Below are 24,588 nucleotides of genomic sequence, written 5' to 3'. Positions count from 1 at the left end.
CTGCAAATACATACACTCTTTCTCCTTCCATCCCCCCTACCGTCATTTGTTTCATTCTGCGTACACTCTGCATCTCTCTTTCTCGTTCTAATATAAAGTAAAATGCCCCGGCACCGTGACTCACCTTTGCGAATGAATCAACGGTTCATAATTCCATTCGTGCGTAACGTCGAACGACCCATCCGAAAAAAAATAGGTGCAACACGAGGACTTCCCATGAGGTCACCCATCCGAGTTGGTACATTAGTGCTTGTATGATCGCACATGATTAATTTCGCGCTGCAAATACATTCACTCCTTCTCCTTTCTTCCCCATCCCGTCATTTGTTTCCTGGTGCGTTCAGACTTCACCTCTCCTTATCGTTCTAATATCAATTAAAATACCCCTGCGTTTTGACTCATATTTGCGTATAAACCAGCGAACCATAGTTCCAGACGCGTGTAACGTAGAACGATCCATCTGAAAAAAAAAATGGGTGCAACACGAGAAATTCCCAGGAGGTAACCCATCCTTGTACTACTTTCACCAAAGCACACTTAACTGCAGAGTTCTGATGGGATCCGGTGCATTTGTGCTGGTATGATCGCAACTGTTTCATTTCGTGCTGAAAATACATACAGTCCATCTCCTTCCCTCCCCCCTCCCACATTTGTTTTCTTGTGCGGTCACACTGCACCTCTCCTTCTCTTTCTAATATCGATTAAAATGCCCCTGCTTCTTGACTCACATTTACGTATAAACAAGCGGACAATAGTTCCAGTCACGCATAACGTCGAACAACCCATCTGAAAAAAAATTGGTGCGACACGAAGATTTCCTAGGAGGTCACCCATCCGAGTACTACTCTCGCCCAAGCACACATAATTGCAGAGTTCTGATGGGATCCGGTGCATTAGTGCTGGTATGATCACACCTGTTTAAATTCTTGCTGCAAATATATACACTCCTTCTCATTTCTTCCCCCTCCCGCATTTATTTCCTTGTGCGTACGCACTGCACCTCCCGTTTTCGGTCTAATATCAAGTAAAATGCCACGGCGCCGTGACTCACATTTGTGAATAAACCTGCGGACCATAATTCAAGTCGCGCGTAACATCGAAAGAATCATCTGCAAAAAAATGTGTGCAACACGAGGACTTCCCAAGAAAATGGGTAAAATATAAGGACTTCGCTAGAGGTCACCCATCCTAGTACTACTCTCGCCCAAGCACCCTTAACTTGTGAAGTTCTGATATAATCCGTTGCATTAGTGCTTGTATGATCGCACCTCTTTAATTTCGCGCTGCCAATACATACAGTCCTTCTCCTTTCTTCCCCCTTCTGTCATTTGTTTCCTTGTGCGTGCGCACTGCACCTCCCGTTCTCGTTCTAATATCAAGTAAAATGCCACGGCGCCGTGACTCACATTTGCGAATAAACCTGCGGACCATAATTCAAGTCGCACATAACGTCAAAATAATCATCTGCAAAAAAATGGGTATAACACGAGGACTTCCCAATAAAATAGGTGAAATATAAGGACTTCGCAGGAGGTCACACATCCTAGTACTACTCTCTCCCAAGCACCCCTTAACTACGGAGTTCTGATAGAATCCGTTGCATTATTGCTGGTATGATCGCTCATTTTTCATTCTGCGCTGCAAATAAATACACTCTTTCTCCTTCTATCCACCCTCCCGTCATTTGTTTCCTTATGCGTGCACTCTTCATCTCTCCTTCTCATTCTAATATCAAGTAAAATGCCCCGGCACCGTGACTCACCTTTGCGAATGAACCAGCGGTTCATAATTCCATTCGTGCGTAACGTCGAACGAGCCATCCAAAAAATAATGGGTGCAACACGAGGACTTCCCAGGAGGTCACGCATCCGAGAACTTCTCTCGCCGAAGCACACTTAACTGTGGAGTTCTGATAGGATCAGGTGCATTAGTGCTGGTATGATAGCACCTATTTATTTTTGCGGTGCAAATACATACACTTCTTCTTCTTTCTTTCCCCTCCCGTCATTTGTTTACTAGTGCGTTCACACTTCACCTCTCCTTCTCGTTCTAATATCAATTAAAATGCCCATGCGTCTTTTCTCACATTTGCGTATAAACCAGCGGACTATAGTTCCAGTCGCGCGTAACGTCGAACGACCCATCTGAAAAAAAAAATAGGTGCAACACGAGGACTTCCTAAGAAAATAGGTTAAATATAAAGACTTCGCATGAGGTAACCCATGCTAGTACTACTCTCGCCCAAGCACCCTTACCTACGGAGTTCTGATAGAATCCGTTGCATTAGTGCTGGTATGATCGCACTTGTTTCATTTCGTGCTGAAAATACATACACTCCTTCTCCTTCCCTCCGCCTCCCATCAATTGTTTCCTTGTGCATTCACACTGCACCTCTCCTTCTCGTTCTAATATCGATTAAAATGCCCATGCTTCTTGACTCACATTTGCGTATAAACCAGCGGATCCTAATTCCAGTCGCGCGTAATGTCGAACGACCCGTCTGAAAAAAAAATTAGTGCGACACGAGGACTTCCCAGGAGGTCACCCATCCGAGTACTACTCTCGCCCAAGCACACTTAACTGCAGAGTTCTGATCGGATCCAGTGCATTAGTGCTGGTATGATGCCACTTGTTTAATTTTGCGCTTCAAATACATACACTCCTTCTCTTTTGTTCCTCCTCCCATCATTTGTTTCCTTGTGCGTGCGCACTGCACCTCCCGTACTCGTTCTAATATCAAGTAAAATGCCACGGCACCGTGACTCACATTTGCGAATAAACCTGCGGACCATAAATCAAGTCGCGCGTAACGTCGAAAGAATCATCTGCAAAAAGATGGGTGCAACACGAGGACCTCCTAAGAAAATGGGTGCAACACGAGGACTTCCTAAGTGGTCACCCATCCGAGTTCTTTTCTCGCCCAAGCACCCTTAACTGTGGAGTTCTGATAGAATCCGTTGCATTAGTGCTGGTATGATCCCTCATGTTTTATTCTGCACTGCAAATACATACACTCTTTCTCCTTCCATCCCTCCTCCCGTCATTTGTTTCCTTGTGCGTGCACTTTTCATCTCTCTTTCTCGTTCTAATATCAAGTAATATGCCCCGGCACTGTGACGCACCTTTGCAAATGAACCAGCAGTTTATAATTCCATTCGCGCGTAACGTCGAAAAACCCATCCGAAAAAAAATAGGTGCAACACGAGGGCTTCCCAAGTGGTCACCCTTCCGAGTACTACCCTCGCCCAAGCACACTTAACTGCGGAGTTCTAATGGGATCCGGAGCTTTAGTGCTGGTATGATCGCACCTGTTTAACTTCGCGCTGCAAATACATACACTCCTTCTCCTTTCTTCCCCCTCCCGTCATTTGTTTCCTTGTGCGTTCACACTTCACCTCTCATTCTCGTTCTAATATCGATTAAAATGCCCCTGCTTCTTGACTCACATTTGCTTATAAACCAGCGGATCATAGTTCCAGACGAGCGTAGCGCAGAACGACCCGTCTGAAAAAAAATTGGTGCGACACGAGGACTTCCCAGGAGATCACCCATCCGAGTACTAATCTCACCCAAGCACACTTCATTGCGGAGTTCTGATGGGATCCGGTGCATTAGTGCTGGTATGATCGCAGTACTAATCTCACCCAAGCACACTTCAAGTCGCACGTAACGTCGAAAGAATCATTTGCAAAAAAATCGGTGCAACACGAGGACTTCCCAAGAAAATGGGTGAAATATAAGGACTTCGCAGGGAGTCACCCATCCTAGTACTACTCTCACCCAAGCACCCTTAAATTGCGGAGTTCTAATAGAATCCATTGCATTAGTGGTGGTATGATTGCTCATGTTTCATTCTACGCTGCAAATAGATACACTCTTTTTCCTTCCATCCCTACTCCCGTCATTTGTTTCCTTGTGCGTGCACTCTGCATCTCTCCTTCTCGTTCTAATATCAAGTAAAATTCTCCGGCACCGTGACTCACCTTTGCGAATGAACCAGCGGTCCATAATTCTATTCGCGCGTAATGTCGAGCAACCCATCCGAAAAAAAATGGGTGCAACACGAGGACATCCTAGGAGGTCACCCATACGAGTAATACTCTCGCCCAAGCACATTTAACTGCGGAGTTCTGATAGGATTCGGTGAATTAGTGCTGGTATGATCGCACATGTTTCATATCGCGCTGTAAATACATACACACCTTCTCCTTCCCTCCCGTCATTTGTTTCCTTGTGCGTTCACACTGCACCTCTCCTTCTCGTTCTAATATCAAGTAAAATGCCCTAGCACCGTCACTCACCTTTGCGAATGAACCAGCGGTTCATAATTCCATTCGCGCGTAACGTCGAATGACCCATCTGAAAAAAATGGGTGCATCACGAGGACTTCCCAGGAGGTCACACATCCGAGTACTACTCTCGCCCAAGCACACTTAACTGTGGAGTTCTGATGGGATCCGGTGCATTAGTGCTGGTATGATCCCACCTGTTTCATTTCGCGCTGCAAATACATACACTCCTTATCCCTTCTTCCCCGTCCCGTTATTTGTTTCCTTGTGCGTTCACACTTCACCTCTCTTTCTCGTTCTAATATCAATTAAAATGCCCTTGCGTCTTAACTCACATTTGCGTATAAACCAGCGGACCATAGTTGCAGTCGAGCGTAACGTCGAACGGCCCATCTGAAAAAAAAATGGGTGCAACACGAGAACTTTCCAAGAGGTAATCCATCCTTGTACTACTTTCGCCAAAGCACACTAAACTGCGGAGTTCTGATAAGATCCGGTGCATTTGTGCTGGTATGATCGCACCTGTTTCATTTCGTGCTGAAAATACATACACTCTTTCTCCTTCCCTCCCCCCTCCCATCATTTGTTTCCTTGTGCGTTCACACTACACCTCTCCTTCTCGTTCTAATATCGATTAAAATGCCCCTGCTTCTTGACTCACATTTGCGTATAAACCAGCGGAGCATAGTTCCAGTCGCGCGTAACAACGAACAACCCGTCTAAAAAAAAATTTGTACGACATTTCATAATTCGATTCGTGCGCAACGTCGAACGACCCATCCGAAAAAAATTGGATGCAACACGAGGACTTCCCAGGAGGTCACCCATCCGAGTACTACTCTCGCCCAAGCACACTTAACTACAGAGTTCTGATGGGATCCGGTGCATTAGTGCTAGTATGATCACACCTATTTAATTTTGTGATGCAAATACATACACTCCTTCTCCTTTCTTCCCCCTCCCGTAATTTTGTTTCCTTGTGCGTGCGCATTGCACCTCTCGTTCTCATTCTAATATCAAGTAAAATACCACGGCGCCGTGACTCACATTTGCGAATAAACCTGTGGACCATAATTCAAGTCGCGCGTAACGTCGAAAGAATCATCTGCAAAAAAAAAGGGTGAAATATAAGGACTTCGCAGGAGGTCACCCATCCTAGTACTACTCTCGCCAAAGCACCCTTAACTTGCGGAGTTCTGATAGAATCTGTTGCATTAGTGCTGGTAAGATCGCTCATGTTTCACTCTGCGCTTCAAATACATACACTTTTTCTCCTTCCATCCTCCCTCCTGTCATTTGTTTCCTTGGCGTGCACTCTGCATCTCTCCTTCTCGTTCTAATATCAAGTAAAATGCCCCGGCACCGTGACTCATCTTTGCAAATGAACCAGCGGTTCATAATTCCATTCGCGCGTAACGTCAAACGACCCATCCGAAAAAAAATGCGTGCAACAGGAGGACTTCCTAGGAGGTCACGCATCCAAGTACTACTCTCTCCCATGCACACTTAACTGCGGAGTTCTGATGGGATCCGGTGTATTAGTGCTGGTATGATCGCACCTGATTAATTTTGCGCTGCAAATACATTCACTCCTCCTTTTTTCCCCCTCTCGTTATTTGTTTCCTTCTGCGTGCGCACTGCACCTCCCGTTCTCGTTCAAATATCAAGTAAAATGCCACGGCGCCGTGACTAACATTTGCAAATAAACTTGCGGACCATCATTCAAGTCGCGCGTAACGTCGAAAGAATCATCTGCAAAAAAATGGGTGCAACACGAGGACTTCCCAAGAAAATGGGTGAAATATAAGGACTTCGCAGGAGGTCACCCATCCTAGTACTACTCTCGCCCATGCACCCTTAAGTTGCGGAGTTCTGATAGAATCCGTTGTATTAGTGCTGGTATGATTGCTCATGTTTCATTCTGCGCTGCAAAAACATACACTCTTTCTCCTTCCATCCCCCTCCCGTCATTTGTTTCCTTGTGCGTGCACTCTACATCTTTTCTTCTCATTCTAATATCAAGTAAAATGCCCTGGCACCGTGACTCACCTTTGCGAATGAACCAGAGTTTCATTATTCAATTTGCGCGTAACGTCGAACGACCCATCCGAAAAAAAGTTGGTGCAACACGAGGAATTCCCAGGAGGTCACCCATCCGAGTACTACTCTCACCTAAGCACACTTAACTGCGGAAGTTCTTATGGGATCCGGTGTTTTAGTGCTAGTATGATCACACCTGATTAATTTCGCGCTGCAAATACATACACTCCTTCTTCTTTCTTTCCCCTTCGTCATTTGTTTCCTGGTGCGTTCACACTTCACCTCCCCTTCTCGCTCTAATATCAATTAAAATGCCCCTGCGTCTTGACTCACATTTGCGTATAAACCAGGGGACCATAGTTCCAGTCGCGCGTAACGTCGAACGACCCATCTGAAAAAAAATAGGTGCAACACGAGAACTTCCCAAGAGGTAACCCATCCTTGTATTACTTTTGCCAAAGCACACATAAGTGCAGAGTTCTGATGGGATCCGGGGCATTTGTGCTGGTATGATCGCACCTGTTTCATTTTGTGCTGAAAATACATACACTCCTTCTCCTTCCCTCCCCCCTCCCATAATTTGTTTCCCTGTGCGTTCACAATGCACCTCTCCTTCTCGTTCTAATATCGATTAAAATGCTCCTTCTTCTTGACTCATTTATGCGTATAAACCAGCGGACCATAGTTCCAGTCGCGCATAATGTCGAATGACCCGTCTGAAAAAAAATTGATGCGACACGAGGACTTCCTAGGAGGTCACCCATCCGAGTACTACTCTCGCCCAAGCACACTTAACTGCGTAGTTATGATGGGATCCAGTGCATTAGTGCTGGTATGATCGCACCTCTTTAATTTTGCGCTGCAAATACATACACTCCTCCTTTCTTCCCCCTCCCGTTATTTGTTTTCTTGTGCGTGCGCACTGCTCCTCCGGGTCTCGTTCAAATATCAACAAAAATGCCATGACGCCGTGACTTACATTTGTGAATAAAGCTGCGGACCATAATTCAAGTCGCGTGTAACGTCGAAAGAATCATCTGCAAAAAAATGGTTGCAACACGAGGACGTCCCAAGAAAATGGGTGAAATATAAGGACTTCGTAGGACGTCACCCATCCCAGTACTACTCTCGCCCAAGCACCCTTAACTTGCGAAGTTCTGATACAATCTATTGCATTAGTGATGGTATGATCGCTCATGTTTCATTCTGCAGTGCAAATACATACACTCTTTCTCCTTCCATCCCCCCTCCTGTCATTTGTTTCCTTATACGTGCACTCTGCATCTCTCCCTCTCATTCTAATATCAAGTAAAATGCCCCGGCACCGTGACTCAATTTTACGAATGAACCAGCATTTCATAATTCGATTCGTGCGTAACATCGAACGACCCATCCGAAAAAAAATGGGTGCAACACGAGGACTTCCCAAGAGGTCACCAACGCGAGTACTACTCTCGCCCAAGCACACTTTACTGCGAAGTTCTGATGGGATCCGGTGCATTAGTGCTGGTATGATCGCACCTGATTAATTTCTCGTTGCAAATATATTCACTCATTCTCATTTCTTCCCCCTCCCGTCATTTGTTTCCTTGTGCGTGCGCACTGCACCTCCCGTTCTCGTTCAAATATCAAGTAAAATGTCACGGCGCTGTGACTCACATTTGTAAATTAACATGCGGACCATAATTCAAGTTGCGCGTAACGTCGAAAGAATCATCTGCAAAAAAATGGTTGCAACACGAGGATATCCCAAGAAAATGGGTGAAATATAAGGACTTCGTAGGACGTCACCCATCCTAGCACTGCTCTCGCCCAAGCACACTTAACTTGCAGAGTTCTGAGAGAATCCGTTGCATTAGTGATGGTATGATCGCTCATGTTTCATTCTGCACTGCAAATACATACACTCTTTCTCATTCCATCCCCCCTCCCGTCATTTGTTTCCTTGTGCGGGCACTCTGCATCTCTCCTTCTCATTCTAATATCAAGTAAAATGCCCCGGCATCGTGACTCAATTTTGCAAATGAACCAGCATTTCATAATTTTATTCCTGCGTAACGTCGAACGACCCATCCGAAAAAAAATGGGTGCAACACGAGGACTTCCCAAAAGGTCACCCATCTGAGTACTGCTCTTGCCCAAGCACACTTAACTGCGTAGTTCTGATGGGATCCGGTGCATTAGTGCTGGTATGATCACACCTGATTAATTTTGCGCTGCAAATATATTCACTCATTCTCGTATCTTCCCCCTCCCGTCATTTGTTTCCTTGTGCGTGCGCACTGTACCTCCCGTTCTCGTTCAAATATCAAGTAAAATGCCACGGCGCCGTAACTCACATTTGCGAATAAAGCTGCGGACTATAATTCAAGTCGCGCGTAACATCGAAAGAATCATCTGCAAAAAAATGGGTGCAACACGAGGACTTTCCAAGAAAATGGGTGAAATATAAGGACTTCGCAGGAGGTCACCCATCCTAGTACTACTCTCTCCCAAGCACCCTTAACTTGCGGAGTTCTGATAGAATCCGTTGCATTAGTGCTTGTATGATCGCTCATGTTTCATTATGCGCTGCAAATACATACACTCTTTCTCCTTCCATCCCCCCTCCCATCCTTTGTTTCCTTGCGCGTGCACTCTGCATCTCTCATTCTCGTTCTAATATAAAGTAAAATGCCCCGGCACCATGACTCACCTTTGCGAATGAACCAGCATTTCATAATTCGATTCGTGCGCAACGTCGAACGACCCATCCGAAAAAAATTGGATGCAACACGAGGACTTCCCAGGAGGTCACCCATCCGAGTACTACTCTCGCCCAAGCACACTTAACTGCAGAGTTCTGATGGGATCCGGTGCATTAGTGCTGGTATCATCGCGCCTGATTAATTTCACGCTGCAAATACATTCACTCATTCTCCTTTCTTCCCCCTCCTGTCATTTGTTTCCTTGTGCGTGCGCACTGCACCTCCCGTTCTCGTTCAAATATCAACTAAAATGCCATGACGCCGTGACTCACATTTGCAAATAAACATGCGGACCATAATTCAAGTCGCACGTAACGTCGAAAGAATCATCTGCAAAAAAATTTGTGCAACAAGAGGACTTCTCAAGAAAATGGGTGAAATATAAAGACTTCGCAGGAGGTCACCCATCCTAGTACTACTCTCGCCTAAGCACCCTTAACTTGCGGAGTTTTGATAGAATCCGTTGCATTAGTTCTGGTATGATCGCTCATGTTTCATTCTACGCTAGAAATACATACAGTCTTTCTCCTTCCATCCCCCCTCCCGTCATTTGTTTCCTTGCGCGTGCACTCTGTATCTCTCCTTCTTTTTCTAATATAAAGTAAAAAGCCCCGGCACCGTGACTCACATTTACGAATGAACCAGCGGTTCATAATTCCATTCGCGCGTAACGTCTAACGACCCGTCCGAAAAAAATGGGTGCAACACAAGGACTTCCTAATAAAATGGGTGAAATATAAGGACTTCGCAGGAGGTCACACATCCTAGTACTACTCTCTCCCAAGCACCCCTTAACTACGGAGTTCTGATAGAATCCGTTGCATTAGTGCTGGTATGATCGCTCATTTTTCATTCTGCGTTGCAAGTACATACACTCTTTCTCCTTCCATCCACCCTCCCGTTATTTGTTTCCTTGTGCGTGCACTCTTCATCTCTCCTTCTTGTTTTAATATCAAGTAAAATGCCCCGGCACCGTGACTTACCTTTGCGAATGAACTAGCGGTTCATAATTCCATTCGTGCGTAACGTCGAACGAGCCATCCAAAAGATAATGGTTGCAACACGAGGACTTCCCAGGAGGTCACACATCCGAGAACTTCTCTCACCCAAGCACACTTAACTGCGGAGTTCTGATGGGATCAGGTGAATTAGTGCTGGTATGATAGCACCTGTTTATTTTTGCGCATCAAATACATACACTACTTCTTCTTTCTTTCCCCTCCCGTCATTTGTTTACTAGTGCGTTCACACTTCACCTCTCCTTCTCGTTCTAATATCAATTAAAATGCCCATGCGTCTTTTCTCACATTTGCGTATAAACCAACTGACTATAGTTCCAATCGCGCGTAACGTCGAACGACCCATCTGAAAAAAAATGGGTGCAACTCGAGAACTTCCTAGGAGGTAACCCATCCTTGTACTACTTTTGCCAAAGCATACTTAACTGCGGAGTTTTGATGGGATCTGGTGCATTTGTGCTGGTATGATAGCACCTGTTTAATTTCGTGTTGAAAATACATACACTCCTTCTCCTTCCCTCCCCCATCCCATCATTTGTTTCCTTGTGCGTTCACACTGCACCTCTCCTTCTCGTTCTAATATCGATTAAAATACCCCTGCTTCTTGACTTACATTTGCGTATAAACAAGCGGACCATATCTCCAGTCGCGCGTAATGTCGAACGACCCGTCTGAAAAAAATTTGTGCGACACGAGAACTTCCCAAGAGATCACCCATTCGAGAACTACTCTCCCCCAAGCACACTTAACTACGGTGTTCTGATGGGATACGGTGGATTAGTGCTGGTATGATCGCACCTGTGTAATTTCGCGCTGCAAATACATTCACTCCTTCTCCTTTCTTCCCCCTCCCGTCATTTGTTTCCTTGTGCGTGCGCACTGCACCTCCCATTCTCGTTCTATTATCAAGTAAAATGGGACGGCGCCGTGACTCACATTTGCGAATAAACCTGCGGACCATAATTCAAGTCGTGCGTAACGTCGAAAGAATCATCTGCAAAAAAATGGGTGCAACACGAGGACTTCCCAAGAAAATGGGTGAAATATAAGGACTTCGCAGGAGGTCACCCATCCAAGTACTACTCTAGCCCAAGCACCCTTAACTTGCGGAGTTTTGATAGAATCCGTTGCATTAGTGCTGGTATGATCGCTCATGTTTCATTCTGCGCTGCAAATACATACTCTGCATCTCTCCTTCTCGGTCTAATATCAAACAAAATACCCCAGAACCTTGACTCACTTTTGCGAATGAACCAGCAGTTCATAATTCTATTCGCGCGTAACGTCGAACGACCCATCCGAAAAAAAATGGGTGCAACACGAGGACTTCCAAGGAGGTCACCCATCTGAGTACTTCTCGCGACGAAGCACACTTAACTGTGGAGTTCTGATAGGATCCGGTTCATTAGTGCTGTTATGATCGCACCTGTTTCATTTCACGCTGCAAATACATACACTTCTTTTTCTTTCCCCTCCCGTCATTTGTTTCCTGGTGCGTTCACACTTCACCTCTCCTTCTCGTTCTAATATCAATTAAAATGCCCCTGCGTCTTGACTCACATTTGCGTATAAACCAGCAGACCATAGTTTCAGTCCCGCGTACCGTCGAACGACCCATCTAAAAAAAAATGGGTGCAACACGAGAACTTCGAAGGAGGTAACCCATCCGTGTACTACTTTCACCAAAGCACAATTAACTGCGGAGTTCTGATGGGATCCGGTGCATTTGTGCTGGTGTGATCGCACCTGTTTTATTTCGTGCTTAAAATACATACACTCCTTCTCTTTTCCTCTCCCCTCCCATTATTTATTTCCTTGTGCGTTCACACTGCACCTCTCCTTCTCGTTCTAATATCGATTAAAATGCCCCTGCTTGATGATTCACATTTACGTATAAACTAGCAAACCATAGTTCCAGTCGCGCGTAACGTCGAACGACCCGTCTGAAAAAAAATTGGTGCGATACGAGTACTCCCAGGAGGTCACCCATCCGAATATTATTCTCACCCAAGGACACTTAACTGCGGAGTTCTAATGGGATCCGGTGTATTAGTGCTGGTATGATCGCAACTTTTTAATTTCGCACTGCAAATACATACACTCCTTTTCCTTTCTTCCCCCTCCCGTCATTTGTTTCCTTGTGCGTGCGCACTGCACCTCTCGTTCTCATTCTAATATCAAGTAAAATGCCATGGCGCTGTGACTCACATTTGCGAATAAACGTGCGGACAATAATTCAAGTCGTACGTAACGTCGAAAGAATCATTTGCAAATAAATGGGTGCAACACGAGGACTTCCCAAGAAAATGGGTGAAATACAAGGACTTCGCATGAGGTAACCCATCCTAGTACTACTCTCGCCCAAGCACCCTTACCTGGGGAGTTCTGATAGAATCCATTGCATTAGTGCTGGTATGATCACTCATGTTTCATTCTGCGCTGCAAATACATACACGCTTTCTCCCTCTATCCCCCCTCCCGTCATTTGTTTCCTTGTGCGTGCACTCTGCATCTCTCCTTCTCGTTCTAATATAAAGTAAAATTAGCCAGCACCGTGACTCACTTTTGCGAATGAACCAGCGGTTCATTATTTTATTCGCGCGTAACGTCAAATGACCCATCTGAAAAAAAATTGGTGCAACACGAGGACTTCCCAGGAGGTCACCCATCCGAGTACTACTCTCGCCCAAGAACGCTTAGCTGTCGAGTTCTGATGGGATCCGGTGCATTATTGCTGGTATGATCACACCTGTTTAATTTTGCGCTGCAAATACATACACTCTTTCTCCTTTCTTCCCCCTCTCGTCATTTGTTTTCTTGTGCGTGCGAACTGCACCTCCCGTTCTTGTTCTAATATCAAGTAAAATGCCACGGCACCGTGACTCACATTTGCAAATAAACCTGCGGACCATAATTTAAGTCGCCCGTAACGTCAAAAGAATCATCTAAAAAAAAATAGTGTGCAACACGAGGACTTCCAAAAAAATGGGTGAAATATAAGGACTTCGAAGGAGGTGACCCATCCTAGTACTACTCTCACCCAAGAACCCTTAACTTGCGGAGTTCTGATAGAATTCGTTGCATTAGTGCTGGTATGATCGCTCATGTTTCATTCTGCGCTGCAAATACATACATTCTTTCTCCTTAAATCCCCCCTCCCATCATTTGTTTCCTTGTGCGTGCACTCTGCATCTCTCCATCTCGTTCTAATATCAAGTAAAATGCCCCGGTACCATGATTCACCTTTGCGATCGAACCAGCAGTTCATATTTCCATTTGTGCGTAACGTCGAGTGACCTATCCGAAAAAAAATTGGTGCAACACAAGGACTTCCGAGGAGGTCACCCGTCCGAGTACTACTCTTGCCCAAGCACACTTAACTGCGGAGTTCTGATGGAATCCGGTGCATTAGTGCTGGTATGATCGCACCTGTTTTATTTTGCGCTGCAAATAAATACACTCCTCCTTTCTTCCCCCTCCCGTCATTTGTTTCCTAGTGCGTTCACACTTCACCTCTCCTTCTAGTTTTAATATCAATTAAAATACTCCTGCGTCTTGACTCCCATTTGCGTATAAACCAGCGGACCATAGTTCCAGTCGCGCGTAACGTCGAACAACCCAACTGAAAAAAAAAATGGGTGCATCACGAGAACTTCCCAGGAGGTAACCCATCCTTGTACTACTTTCGCCAAAGCACACTTAACTGCGGAGTTCTGATGGGATCCGGTGCATTTGTGCTGGTGTGATCACACCTATTTCATTTCACGCTGAAAATACATACACTCCTTCTCCTTCCCGCCCCCCTCCTATCATTTGTTTCCTTGTGCGTTCACACTGCACCTCTCCTTCTCGTCTAATATCGATTAAAATGCCTCTGCTTCTTGACTCACATTTGCGTATAAACCAGCGGACCATAGTTCCAATTGTGCGTAACGTCGAACGACCCGTCTGAAAAAAAATAAGTGCGACACGATGACTTCCCTTGAGGTCACCCATCTGAATACTACTCTCGTTCAAGCACACTTAACTGCGGAGTTATGATGGGATCCGGTGCATTAGTGCAGGAATAATCGTACCTGTTTAATTTCGTGCTGCAAATACATACACTCCTTCTCCTTTCCTCCCCCTCCCGTCATTTGTCTCTATGTGCGTGCGCACTTCACCTCCCGTTCTCGTTCAAATATCAAGTAAAATGCCACGGCGCCGTGACTCACATTTGCGAATAAACCTGTGGACCATAATTCAAGTCGCGCGTAATGTCGAAAGAATCATCTGTAAAAAAATCGGTGCAACACGAGGACTTCCCAAGAAAATTGGTGAAATATAAGGACTTCGCGGGAGGTCACCCATCCTAGTACTACTCTCGCCCAAGCACCCTTAAATTACAGAGTTCTAATAGAATCCATTGCATTAGTGGTGGTATGATTGCTCATGTTTCATTCTGCGCTGCAAATACATACACTCTTTTTCCTTCCATCCCTACTCCCGTCATTTGTTTCCTTGTGCGTGCACTCTGCATCTCTCCTTCTCGTTCTAATATCAAGTAAAATTCTCCGGCACCGTGACTCACCTTTGCTAATGAACCAGCGGTTCATAATTCCATTCGCGCGTAACATCGAAAGACCCATCTGAAAAAAAATAGGTACAACACGAGGACTTCCCAGGAGGTCACCCATCCGAGTACTACTCTCGCCCAAGCACACTTAACTACGGCGTTCTGATGGGATCCGGTGCATTAGTGCTGGTATGATTGCACCTGATTAATTTTGCACTGCAAATAGATTCACTCCTTCTCCTTTCTTCCCCTTCCGTCATTTGTTTCCTTGTGCGTGCGCACTACACCTCCCATTCTCGTTCAAATATCGAGTAAAATGTCACGGCGCCGTGACTCACATTTGCAAATAAACCAGCGGACCATAATTCAAGCCATGCCTAACGTCGAAAGAATCATATGCAAAAAAATTGGTGCAACACGAGGACTTCCCAAGAAAATGGGTGAAATATAAGGACTTCGCAGGAGGTCACCCTTCCTAGTACTACTCTCGCCCAAGCACGCTTACCTGCGGAGTGCTGATAAAATTCGTTGCATTAATGCCGGTATGATCTCTCATCTTTCATTCTGCGCTGCAAATACATGCACTCTTTCTCCAACCATCCCCTCACCCGTCATTTGTTTCCATGTGCGTGCACTCTACATCTCTCCTTCTCGTTCTAATATCAAGTAAAATGCCCCGGCACCGTGACTAACCTTTGCGAATGAACCAGCAGTTCATAATTCAAATCGCGCGTAACGTCGAACGACCCATCGAAAAAAAAATGGGTGCAACACGAGGTCTTCCTAAGAGGTCACCCATCTGAGTACTACTCTCGCCCAAGCACACTTAACTACGGAGTTCTGATTGGATCGGGTGCATTAGTGCTGGTATGATGGCACTTGTTTCATTTCGCGTTGCAAATACATACACTCCTTAGCCTTTCTTCCCCCTCCCGTCATCTGTTTCCCAGTGCGTTCACACTTCACCTCTCTTTCTCGTTCAAATATCAATTAAAATGCCCCTGCGTCTTGACTCACATTTGCGTATAAACCAGCGGACCATAGTTCCAGCCGCACATAAAGTCGAATGGCCCATAAAAAAAAAAAAGGGTGCAACACGAGAACTTCCCAGGAGGTAGCCCATCCATGTACTACTTTCGCCAAAGCACACTTAACTGCAGAGTTCTGATGAGATCCGGTGCATTTGTGCTGGTATGATCGCACCAGTTTCATTTCGTGCTGAAAATACATACACCCTTTCTCCTTCCCTCCCCCCGCCCATCATTTGTTTCCTTGTGCTTTCACACTGCACCTCTCCTTCTCGTTCTAATATCGATTAAAATGCCCCTGCTTCATGACTCACATTTGCGTATAAACCAGTGGACCCTAGTTCCAGTTGCGCGTAATGTCGAACGACCCATATGAAAAAAAATTAGTGCGACACGAGGAATTCCCACGAGGCCACCCATCCGAGTACTACTCTTGCCCAAGCTAAGTTAACTGCAGAGTTCTGATAAGATCTTTAGTATGATTGCACCTCTTTAATTTCACGTTGCAAATAAATAAACTCCTTTTCCTTTCTTCCCCTCCCGTCATTTGTTTCCTTGTGAGTGCGCACTGCACCTCCCGTTCTCGTTCTAATATCAAGCAAAATGCCACAGCGCCGAGACTCACATTTGCGAATAAACCTGCGGACCATAATTCAAGTCGCGCGTAACGTCGAAAGAATCATCTGCAAAAAAATGGGTGCAACACGAGGACTTCCCAAGAAAATGGGTGAAATATAAGCACTTCGCAGGAGCTCACCCAACCTAGTACTACTCTCGCCCAAGCACCCTTAACTTGTAGAGTTCTGATAGAATCCGTTGCATTAGTGCTGGTATGATCGCTCATGTTTCATTATGCACTGCAAATACATACACTCTTTCTCCTTCTATCCCCCCTCCCGTCATTTATTTCCTTGTGCGTGAACTCTGCATATCTCCTTCTCGTTCTAATATCATGTAAAATGCCCCGGCACCGTGACTCACCATTTCAAATGAACCAGCGGTTCATAATTCCATTCGCGCGTAACGTCAAACGACCCATCTGAAAAAAAAATGGGTGCAACACGAGGACTTCCCAGGAGGTCACCCATCCGAGTACTACTCTCGCCCAAGCAGACTTAACTGCGGAGTTTGGATCCGGTGCATTAGTGCTCGTATGATCGCACCTGTTTCATTTTGCGCTGCAAATACAAACACTCCTTCTCCTTTCTTCCCCCTCCCGTCATTTATTTCCTGGTGCGTTCACACTTCACCTCTCCTTCTCGTTCTAATATCAATTAAAATGCCCCTGTGTCTTGACTCACATTTGTGTATAAACCAGGGGACCATAGTTCCAGTCGCGCGTTACGTCGAACGGCCCATCTAAAAAAAAATGTGTTCAACACGAGAACTTCCCAGGAGGTAACCCATCCTTGTATTACTTTCGCCAAAGCACACTTAACTGCGGAGTTATGATGGGATCAGGTGCATTTGTGCTGGTATAATCGCACCAGTTTCATTTCGTGCTGAAAATACATACACTCCTTCTCCTTCCCTCCCCCCTCCCATCATTTGTTTCCTTGTGCGTTCACACTGCACCTCTCCTTCTCGTTCTAATATCGATTATAATGTCCCTGCTTTTTGACTCACATTTGCTTATAAATCACCGGACCATAGTTCCAGTCGCGCGTAACATCGAACGACCCGTCTGAAAAAAAATTGGTGCGACACGAGGACTTCCCAGGAGGTCACCCATCAGAATACTACTCTCGCCCAAGCACACTTAACTGCGGAGTTTCTTAAGAGATTCAGTGCATTAGGGCTGGTATGATCACACCTATTTAGTTTCTCGTGGCAAATACATAAAATCCTTCTCCTTTCTTCCCCCTCCCGTCATTTGTTTCCTTGTGCGTGCGCACTACACCTCCTGTTCTCGTTCTAATATCAAGTAAAATGCCCTGGCATCATGACTCACATTTGCGAATAAACCTGCGGACCATAATTCAAGTCGTGCGTAACGTCGAAAGAATCATCTGCAAAAAAATGGGTGCAACACGAGGACTTCCCAAGAAAATGGTTGAAATATAAGGACTTCGCAAGAGGTCACCTATCCTAGTACTACTCTCGCCCAAGCACCCTTAACTGCGGAGTTCTGATAGAAGCCTTGCATTAGTGCTGTTATGATCGCTCATGTTTCATTCTGCGCTGCAAATACATACACTCTTTCTCCTTCCATCCCCCCTCCCGTCATTTGTTTCCTTGTGCTTGCACTCTGCATCTCTCCTTCTCGTTCTAATATTAAGTAAAATGCCCCGGCACCGTGACTCACCTTTGCAAATGAACTATCGGTTCAAAATTCCATTCGCGCATAACGTCGAACGACCCCTCTGAAAAAATACGGGCGCAACACGAGGACATCACAAGAGGTCACCCATCCGAGTACTACTCTCGCCCAAGTACACGTAACTGCGGAGTTCTGATGAGATCCGATGCATAAGTGCTAATATGATTGCACCTGTTTCATTTCGCGCTGCAAATACATACACTCCTTCTCCTTTCTTCCCCCTCCCGTCATTTGTTTCCTTGTCCGTTCACATTGTACCCTCCTTCTCATTCTAATATCGATTAAAATGCCCCTGCTTCTTGACTCACATTTGCGTATAAACAAGCGGACTGCAGTTCTAGTCGCGCGTAACGTCGAACGACCCGTCTGAAAAAAAATTGGTGCGACACGAGGACTTCCCAGGAGGTCACCCATACGAGTACTACTCTCGCCCAAACACACTTAACTGCGGAGTTCTGATGGGATCCGGTGCATTAGTGCTGGTATGATCGCACCTGTTTAATTTCGCGCTGCAAATACATACACTACTTCTCCTTTCCTCCCCCTCCCGTCATTTGTTTCCTTGTGCGTGCGCACTGCACCTCCCGTTCTCGTTCTAATATCAAGTAAAATGCCACGGCACCGTGACTCACATTTGCGAATAAACCTGCGGACCATAATTCAAGTCACGCGTTACGTCGAAAGAATCATCTGCAAAAAAATAGGTGCAACACGAGGACTTCCCGAGAAAAAGGGTAAAATATAAGGACTTCGTAGGAGGTCACCCATCCTAGTAATACTCTCGCCCAAGCACCTTTAACTGCGGAGTTCTGATAGAATCCGTTGCATTAGTGCTTGTATGATGCCTTATGTTTTATTCTGCGTTGCAAATACATACACTCTTTCTCCATCCATCCCCCCTCCCGTTATTTGTTTCCTTGTGCGTGCACTCTGCATCTCTCCTTCTCGTTCTAATATCAAGTAAAATGCCCCAGCACCGTGACTCACCTTTGCGAGTAAACCAGTGGTTCATAATTCCATTCGCGCGTAACGTCGAACGACCCATCCGAAAAAAAATGGGTGCAACATGCGGACTTTCCAGGAGGTCACCCATCCGAGTACTACTCTCGTCCAAACACTCTAAACTGTTACGTTCTGATGGGATCCGGTGCATTAGTGCTGGTATGATCACACATGTTTTATTTCGTGCTGCAAATACATACACTCCTTCTCCTTTCTTCCCCCTCCCGTCATTTGTTTCCTAGTGCGTTCACACTTCACCTCTCCTTCTCGTTCTAATATCAATTAAAATACCCCTGCGTCTTGACTCACATTTGCGAATAAATCTGCGGACCATAATTAATGTCGTGCGTAATGTAGAACGGCACATTTGAAAAAAAGAAAATGGGTGCAACACGAGAACTTCCCAGGAGGTAACCCATCATTGTATTACTTTCGCCAAAGCACAATTAACTGCGGAGTTTTAATGGGATCCGGTGCATTTGTGCGGGTGTGATCGCACCTGTTTTATTTCGTGCTGAAAATACATACACTCCTTCTCCTTTCCTCTCCCCTCCCATCATTTGTTTCCTTGTGCGTTCACACTGCACCTCTTCTTCTTGTTCTAATATCGATTAAAATTTCCCTGCTTCTTGACTCACATTTGCGTATAAACTAGCGGACCATAGTTCTAGTCGCGCGTAACGTCGAATGACCCGTCTGAAAAAAATTTGGTGCGACACGAGGACTTCCTAGGAGGTCACCCATCCGTGTATTACTCTCGCCAAAGCACACTTAACTGCGGAGTTCTAATGGGATCCGGTGTATTAGTGCTGGTATGATCGCAGCTGTTTAATTTCGCACTGCAAATACAAACACTCCTTCTCCTTTCTTCTTCCTCCCGTCATTTGTTTCCTTGTGCGTGCGCACTACACCTCTCGTTCTCCTTCTAATATAAAGTAAAATGCCACGGTGTCGTGACTCACATTTGCGAATAAACCTGCGGACAATGATTCAAGTCATGCGTAATGTCGAAAGAATCATCTGCAAATAAATGGGTGCAACACGAGGACTTCTCAAGAAAATGGGTGAAATACACGGACTTCGCAGGAGATAACCCATCCTAGTACTACTCTCGCCCAAGCACCCTTACCTGCGGAGTTCTGATAGAATCCATTGCATTAGTGCTGGTATGATCGCTCATGTTTCGTTCTGTGCTGCAAATACATACACGCTTTCTCCTTCCATTCCCCTCCCGTCATTTGTTTCCTTGTGAATGAGCTTTATATGTAGAAAGAGTCTCAAAAGAAAAAAAAACTATTGATTTAAATCATTAATCATTTTTATGACATGTGAGGTCATCACCAGAATATTACTCCGAATAGACACAAATAACACTTCAACTTTAGTTGTGATTGGTCATGTATTTACTTCATATCTCAGTCTAAATCACACAAATTTTCAAGTTAAAATATCTTTTTAAACATTAAAAGTATCAAAAAAGATGATTTCAAAATTCAATTAAAAATCACACTATTGTAAGAAGAATCAAAATATTTAAAAAATTCACAATGTTTTTAAAATATTTTAAAGTTAGTTTGCTAGTGTATGTGATTTTTAGGGATACATCTGTAACACCCCAACCCTTTCTTTTTATTTTATTTTATTTTATTTGGTAATTATTATATGAATATAATGATTAATTATGTAATAATATATTGAATTTAATTTAGTTTAATTTATTTTAATAGAAATAATAACAATAATAAGGGGTAAACATTATTTAGGGATTTAATTAAAAATAATTTTGGGAAAAAGGGGTGAAAATTTTGGTTCTGGGGGTATTTTTGAAAGAAAATTTGAAAATCGGAGAGTCAAAACGTAATTTAAAAAAATTGTGCCAAGTCAGCTGCCCTGTCAGCAGCCCCAGCCAACCAGGACGCGCCGTGTGGCAGAGACACTGACGCGGGAGGCCACGCGGAAGGAAGCCACGTGGGCGATCTGTGTGCGCGCGATCGAACGGATGAGATCCGTTCCTGCATGCACAGACGACCCAGATCAAAAACGCGCACGGACAGCCCAGATTGCATCGCGCACGGACGACCCAGATTGAATCGTGCACGGATGGTCCAGATTGAATCACGATGAACGGTCCAGATTCATTTCTTATTTAATCGCGATCGGACGGTTCATATTAAATGCGAGGAACGGCTCAGATCAAAAGCGGATGATTATAAATAATCTCATCGAGGGCCCTAAGGGTATTTTCTCACAGGAACCGATACAAGTTTAGCTGAATTTGGCCGAAAATAGCCAACCCAAGGCGGATCGCTGCCGCGAGCGGTGGAGGCGGCGCCAGAGCACGGGAGAGCCCCCGTGCCAGAATTCTGAAATTGGCCGAATTGGCCCTGGGTCTGATTTTTGGGTTATTTGGGACATGTGTAGGTACTGTAAGCATGTTTCAGTTCCCGAGAAAAGATTCAGGGAACCTAGGGACTGCCCGTAAGCGCAGTGAAAATCTAGGGTTCGGTGTCAAATCTGGTAAGGACCTCTCACCCTATTTCCTATCATGGAATTGAAGTCTGAATAAATGATAATACTGTATTTGTACAAATTAAATAGATATGCATAATTAATTACGGTTGCTAATGGAGCCCAAACCTCACATATTTCTTTGTTAATTCCTGTTTGATTTATTTTACAGTTTAAATGCATTATGGTATCTGGTTTATTTATTCTATGATTTTGAATGCATATATCACTACTGTTTAATTTTGGAAATCTAAGATATGCTTGCTTTGTTGGATGCACGTTACTTGTGTATACATTTATGTTTGAGTTGGTAATGGAGACTAAGGATAAATAGGAATGGGATGGGATTTGATAAATGGATAAGATGACAACCTCACTAGATATCCTGGGAGATGGTGGACAGACCGGGTTCATAGAGAACTCTACCGTGAACGTTGTCTCATACTGGACGGGGAATGAAGATTTAGTCATTTGGCTCCCATATCGAACGGGGTATGGGGACGACCTGCTTCACCCTCATACCGGACGGGGTATTGAGGTTTATTATTTTGGTGTCCATACCGAACGGGGTATGGGAACGGCCTTGGAATTAAGTTTTTTAAGGGAAATGGTTCACGTGTAGCGGGGACCCCTATGGATTTCCATGGATACTAGTAGGCTGATAAGAAGGGAAAATTGTTATTTGATGATTTGAATATAAAAGTATGATATGTACTATATTACAGATTATATATGAATTCATGATATATATAATATTATTGTTTCCATAGGTTGTTTTTATAAATCTCACTGCGGTAAGTGGACGGTAAATGGTTTGATTATTGATAAATGAATTTGTTTAAATCTACTGCTCCATTGGTTGTTTTAATTTTCTACCAACCTTTGCTTCTGTGACGGCAAATAGTGTGATGTCCTTACTGGTTTAGTGTAGCTCATTCCTTACTTAACCATTTCAGATCAGGAAGACCTGGTTCCCGAGCCCGATCCACAAGAAGACGGCGAGTAGATACTAGATGTCTTATAGTTTTCTTTATACTTCTTTCATTTCTAGTATTTCCTTTAGAGGACTTACTCTTTTATATTGTTTAGTACTTTTAAGTTATTATGTAAGGGATATTAACCTAAATCTTTTATTTAGCTTCCGCACTCAGATTTTTATATGCATTTTTTTTTGGATTTCTGGAGTTGTTACAGTTGGTATCAGAGCCGCGTTCCTTGGACTCGTCCCTTACACAATGATACTTAGAGAAACACCAAACCAATGAATCATTACTCAACCCTTCCTTGTGAAATGCAGGTACGGAGAGATGAGAAGAGGAAGACCCCCACTAAATCGAGTAACCCAGGATGGTTTGCTTCGGGAAGACGTTGACAAGATATTTGAGATACTAGAGAGACTCATTGCTGCTCAGTAGGGCCGAGAGGAGAGAAGGGAACTACCTGACCCTCCCCCACTGCCACAGGTTGAGCTACCACTGCAGCGAGAGGATTCTCAGCAACCCCGGTACAAACCTGCTCCTCCACAGTACCACCCGGTGCTACCGCCGCAGTATAATCCAGTGCCCCAACCATAATATTGGCCGGCACCGCCACAGTATAATCTAGTGCCCCCACCATATCAGCAAGAACCACCATAGGGCCCCCTAGTCTATTCTCAGCCTGGCCAGTCCCTCTTCCGCAGGGCGTGCACTCTGCATCTCTCATTCTCGTTCCCATATCAAGTAAAATTACCCAGCACTGTGACTCACCTTTTTGAATGAACCAGCGGTTCATAATTCCCTTCGCACGTAAAGTCTAACGACCCCTCCGAAAAAAAAATTGGTGCAACACGAGGACTCCCTAGGAGGTCACCAATCCTAGTACTACCCTCGCCGAAGCACACTTAACTGCGGAGTTCTGATGGGATCCGGTGAAATAGTGCTGGTATGATCGCACCTTTTTAATTTCACGCTGCAAATACATACACTCCTTCTCCTTTCTTCCCCCTCCCATCATTTGTTTCCTTGTGTGTGCGCACTGTACCTCGCGTTCTCGTTCTAATATCAAGTAAAATGCCACGGCACCGTGACTCACATTAGCGAATAAACCTGCGGACCATAATTCAAGTCGCGCGTAACGTCGAAAGAATCATTTGCAAATAAATGGGTGCAATACGAGGACTTCCCAAGAAAATGGGTGAAATATAAGGACTTCGCAGGAGGTCACCCATCCTAGTACTACTCTCGCCCAAGCACCGTTAACTGCAGAGTTCTGATAGAATCTGTTGCATTAGTGCTAGTATGATCGCTCATGTTTCATTCTGCACTGCAAATACATACACTCTTTCTCCTTCCATCCCCCCTCCCGTCATTTGTTTCCTTGTGCGTGCACTCTGCATCTCTCATTCTCGTTCTATAACAAGTAAAATGCCCCGGCACCGTGACTCACCTTTGCGAATGAACCAGCGGTTCAAAATTCCATTCGCGCGTAACGTCAAACGACCCATCCAAAAAAAATGGGTGCAACACAAAAACTTCTCAGGAGGTCACCCATCTGAGTACTACTCTCACCCAAGCACACTTAACTGCGGAGTTCTAATTGGATCCGGTGCATAAGTGCTGGTATGATCACACCTGACTAATTTCGCGCTGCAAATACATACACTCCTTCTCCTTTTTTCCCCCTCCCGTCATTTGTGTCCTTGTGCGTGCGCACTGCACCTCCCGTTCTCGTTCTAATATAAAGTAAAATGCCACGGCGCCGTGACTCACATTTAAGAATAAACCTGCGGACCATAATTCAAGTCATGCATAACGTCGAAAAAATCATCTACAAAAAAATGGGTGCAACACGAGGACATCACAAGAAAATGGGTGAAATATAAGGACTTCGAAGGAGGTGACCCATCCTAGTACTAAGCTCACCCAAGTACCCGTAACTTGCGGAGTTCTGATAGAATCCGTTGCATTAGTGCTGGTATGATCGCTCATGTTTCATTCTGCGCTACAAATACATACACTCTTTCTCCTTCCATCCACCCTCCCGTCATTTGTTTCCTTGTGCGTGCACTCTGCATCTCTCTTTCTCGTTCTAATATAAAG

At 44.8% G+C, this 24,588-nt stretch overlaps 3 non-coding genes and 28 pseudogenes across 3 annotated transcripts; all 31 read right to left on the bottom strand.

Annotated features, from left to right (window-relative positions):
- Window positions 1-473: 473 nt before the first annotated feature.
- Window positions 474-592, bottom strand: LOC148242369 (5S ribosomal RNA; annotated as a pseudogene).
- Window positions 593-797: 205 nt separating this feature from the next.
- Window positions 798-916, bottom strand: LOC148242368 (5S ribosomal RNA; annotated as a pseudogene).
- A 1,596-nt stretch (window positions 917-2,512) lies between these two features.
- Window positions 2,513-2,631, bottom strand: LOC148242367 (5S ribosomal RNA; annotated as a pseudogene).
- Window positions 2,632-3,191: 560 nt separating this feature from the next.
- LOC148242366 (5S ribosomal RNA) lies at window positions 3,192-3,310 on the bottom strand. The gene has a single exon (XR_015815796.1). It is a non-coding gene; the product is annotated as a 5S ribosomal RNA (ribosomal RNA).
- Window positions 3,311-3,515: 205 nt separating this feature from the next.
- Window positions 3,516-3,634, bottom strand: LOC148242365 (5S ribosomal RNA; annotated as a pseudogene).
- A 735-nt stretch (window positions 3,635-4,369) lies between these two features.
- LOC148242364 (5S ribosomal RNA) lies at window positions 4,370-4,488 on the bottom strand (annotated as a pseudogene).
- A 206-nt stretch (window positions 4,489-4,694) lies between these two features.
- LOC148242363 (5S ribosomal RNA) lies at window positions 4,695-4,813 on the bottom strand (annotated as a pseudogene).
- A 267-nt stretch (window positions 4,814-5,080) lies between these two features.
- On the bottom strand, window positions 5,081-5,199 carry LOC148242362 (5S ribosomal RNA; annotated as a pseudogene).
- Window positions 5,200-5,731: 532 nt separating this feature from the next.
- On the bottom strand, window positions 5,732-5,850 carry LOC148242361 (5S ribosomal RNA; annotated as a pseudogene).
- A 557-nt stretch (window positions 5,851-6,407) lies between these two features.
- On the bottom strand, window positions 6,408-6,527 carry LOC148242360 (5S ribosomal RNA; annotated as a pseudogene).
- Window positions 6,528-7,056: 529 nt separating this feature from the next.
- On the bottom strand, window positions 7,057-7,175 carry LOC148242359 (5S ribosomal RNA; annotated as a pseudogene).
- A 558-nt stretch (window positions 7,176-7,733) lies between these two features.
- On the bottom strand, window positions 7,734-7,852 carry LOC148242358 (5S ribosomal RNA; annotated as a pseudogene).
- Window positions 7,853-8,413: 561 nt separating this feature from the next.
- Window positions 8,414-8,532, bottom strand: LOC148242357 (5S ribosomal RNA; annotated as a pseudogene).
- Window positions 8,533-9,093: 561 nt separating this feature from the next.
- Window positions 9,094-9,212, bottom strand: LOC148242356 (5S ribosomal RNA; annotated as a pseudogene).
- Window positions 9,213-10,128: 916 nt separating this feature from the next.
- Window positions 10,129-10,247, bottom strand: LOC148242355 (5S ribosomal RNA; annotated as a pseudogene).
- Window positions 10,248-10,776: 529 nt separating this feature from the next.
- On the bottom strand, window positions 10,777-10,895 carry LOC148242354 (5S ribosomal RNA; annotated as a pseudogene).
- An 829-nt stretch (window positions 10,896-11,724) lies between these two features.
- On the bottom strand, window positions 11,725-11,843 carry LOC148242353 (5S ribosomal RNA; annotated as a pseudogene).
- Window positions 11,844-12,049: 206 nt separating this feature from the next.
- LOC148242352 (5S ribosomal RNA) lies at window positions 12,050-12,167 on the bottom strand (annotated as a pseudogene).
- Window positions 12,168-12,727: 560 nt separating this feature from the next.
- On the bottom strand, window positions 12,728-12,846 carry LOC148242351 (5S ribosomal RNA; annotated as a pseudogene).
- Window positions 12,847-13,407: 561 nt separating this feature from the next.
- LOC148242350 (5S ribosomal RNA) lies at window positions 13,408-13,526 on the bottom strand (annotated as a pseudogene).
- A 204-nt stretch (window positions 13,527-13,730) lies between these two features.
- LOC148242349 (5S ribosomal RNA) lies at window positions 13,731-13,849 on the bottom strand (annotated as a pseudogene).
- Window positions 13,850-14,734: 885 nt separating this feature from the next.
- Window positions 14,735-14,853, bottom strand: LOC148242348 (5S ribosomal RNA). Its single transcript, XR_015815499.1, has one exon. It is a non-coding gene; the product is annotated as a 5S ribosomal RNA (ribosomal RNA).
- Window positions 14,854-15,412: 559 nt separating this feature from the next.
- On the bottom strand, window positions 15,413-15,531 carry LOC148242347 (5S ribosomal RNA; annotated as a pseudogene).
- A 205-nt stretch (window positions 15,532-15,736) lies between these two features.
- On the bottom strand, window positions 15,737-15,855 carry LOC148242346 (5S ribosomal RNA; annotated as a pseudogene).
- Window positions 15,856-16,729: 874 nt separating this feature from the next.
- LOC148242345 (5S ribosomal RNA) lies at window positions 16,730-16,843 on the bottom strand (annotated as a pseudogene).
- A 530-nt stretch (window positions 16,844-17,373) lies between these two features.
- LOC148242344 (5S ribosomal RNA) lies at window positions 17,374-17,493 on the bottom strand (annotated as a pseudogene).
- Window positions 17,494-18,375: 882 nt separating this feature from the next.
- Window positions 18,376-18,494, bottom strand: LOC148242343 (5S ribosomal RNA). Its single transcript, XR_015814648.1, has one exon. It is a non-coding gene; the product is annotated as a 5S ribosomal RNA (ribosomal RNA).
- An 888-nt stretch (window positions 18,495-19,382) lies between these two features.
- LOC148242342 (5S ribosomal RNA) lies at window positions 19,383-19,501 on the bottom strand (annotated as a pseudogene).
- A 206-nt stretch (window positions 19,502-19,707) lies between these two features.
- LOC148242341 (5S ribosomal RNA) lies at window positions 19,708-19,826 on the bottom strand (annotated as a pseudogene).
- A 3,500-nt stretch (window positions 19,827-23,326) lies between these two features.
- LOC148242340 (5S ribosomal RNA) lies at window positions 23,327-23,445 on the bottom strand (annotated as a pseudogene).
- A 558-nt stretch (window positions 23,446-24,003) lies between these two features.
- On the bottom strand, window positions 24,004-24,122 carry LOC148242339 (5S ribosomal RNA; annotated as a pseudogene).
- Between the last annotated feature and the right edge of the window lie 466 nt (window positions 24,123-24,588).

Source organism: Carica papaya, chromosome 8, assembly GCF_054855325.1.
Source record: "Carica papaya isolate Zhongbai chromosome 8, ASM5485532v1, whole genome shotgun sequence".
Lineage (NCBI taxonomy): Eukaryota > Viridiplantae > Streptophyta > Magnoliopsida > Brassicales > Caricaceae > Carica > Carica papaya.
Note: the sequence above shows the minus strand (reverse complement) of the source record. Positions and strands in the feature narration are given on the sequence as shown.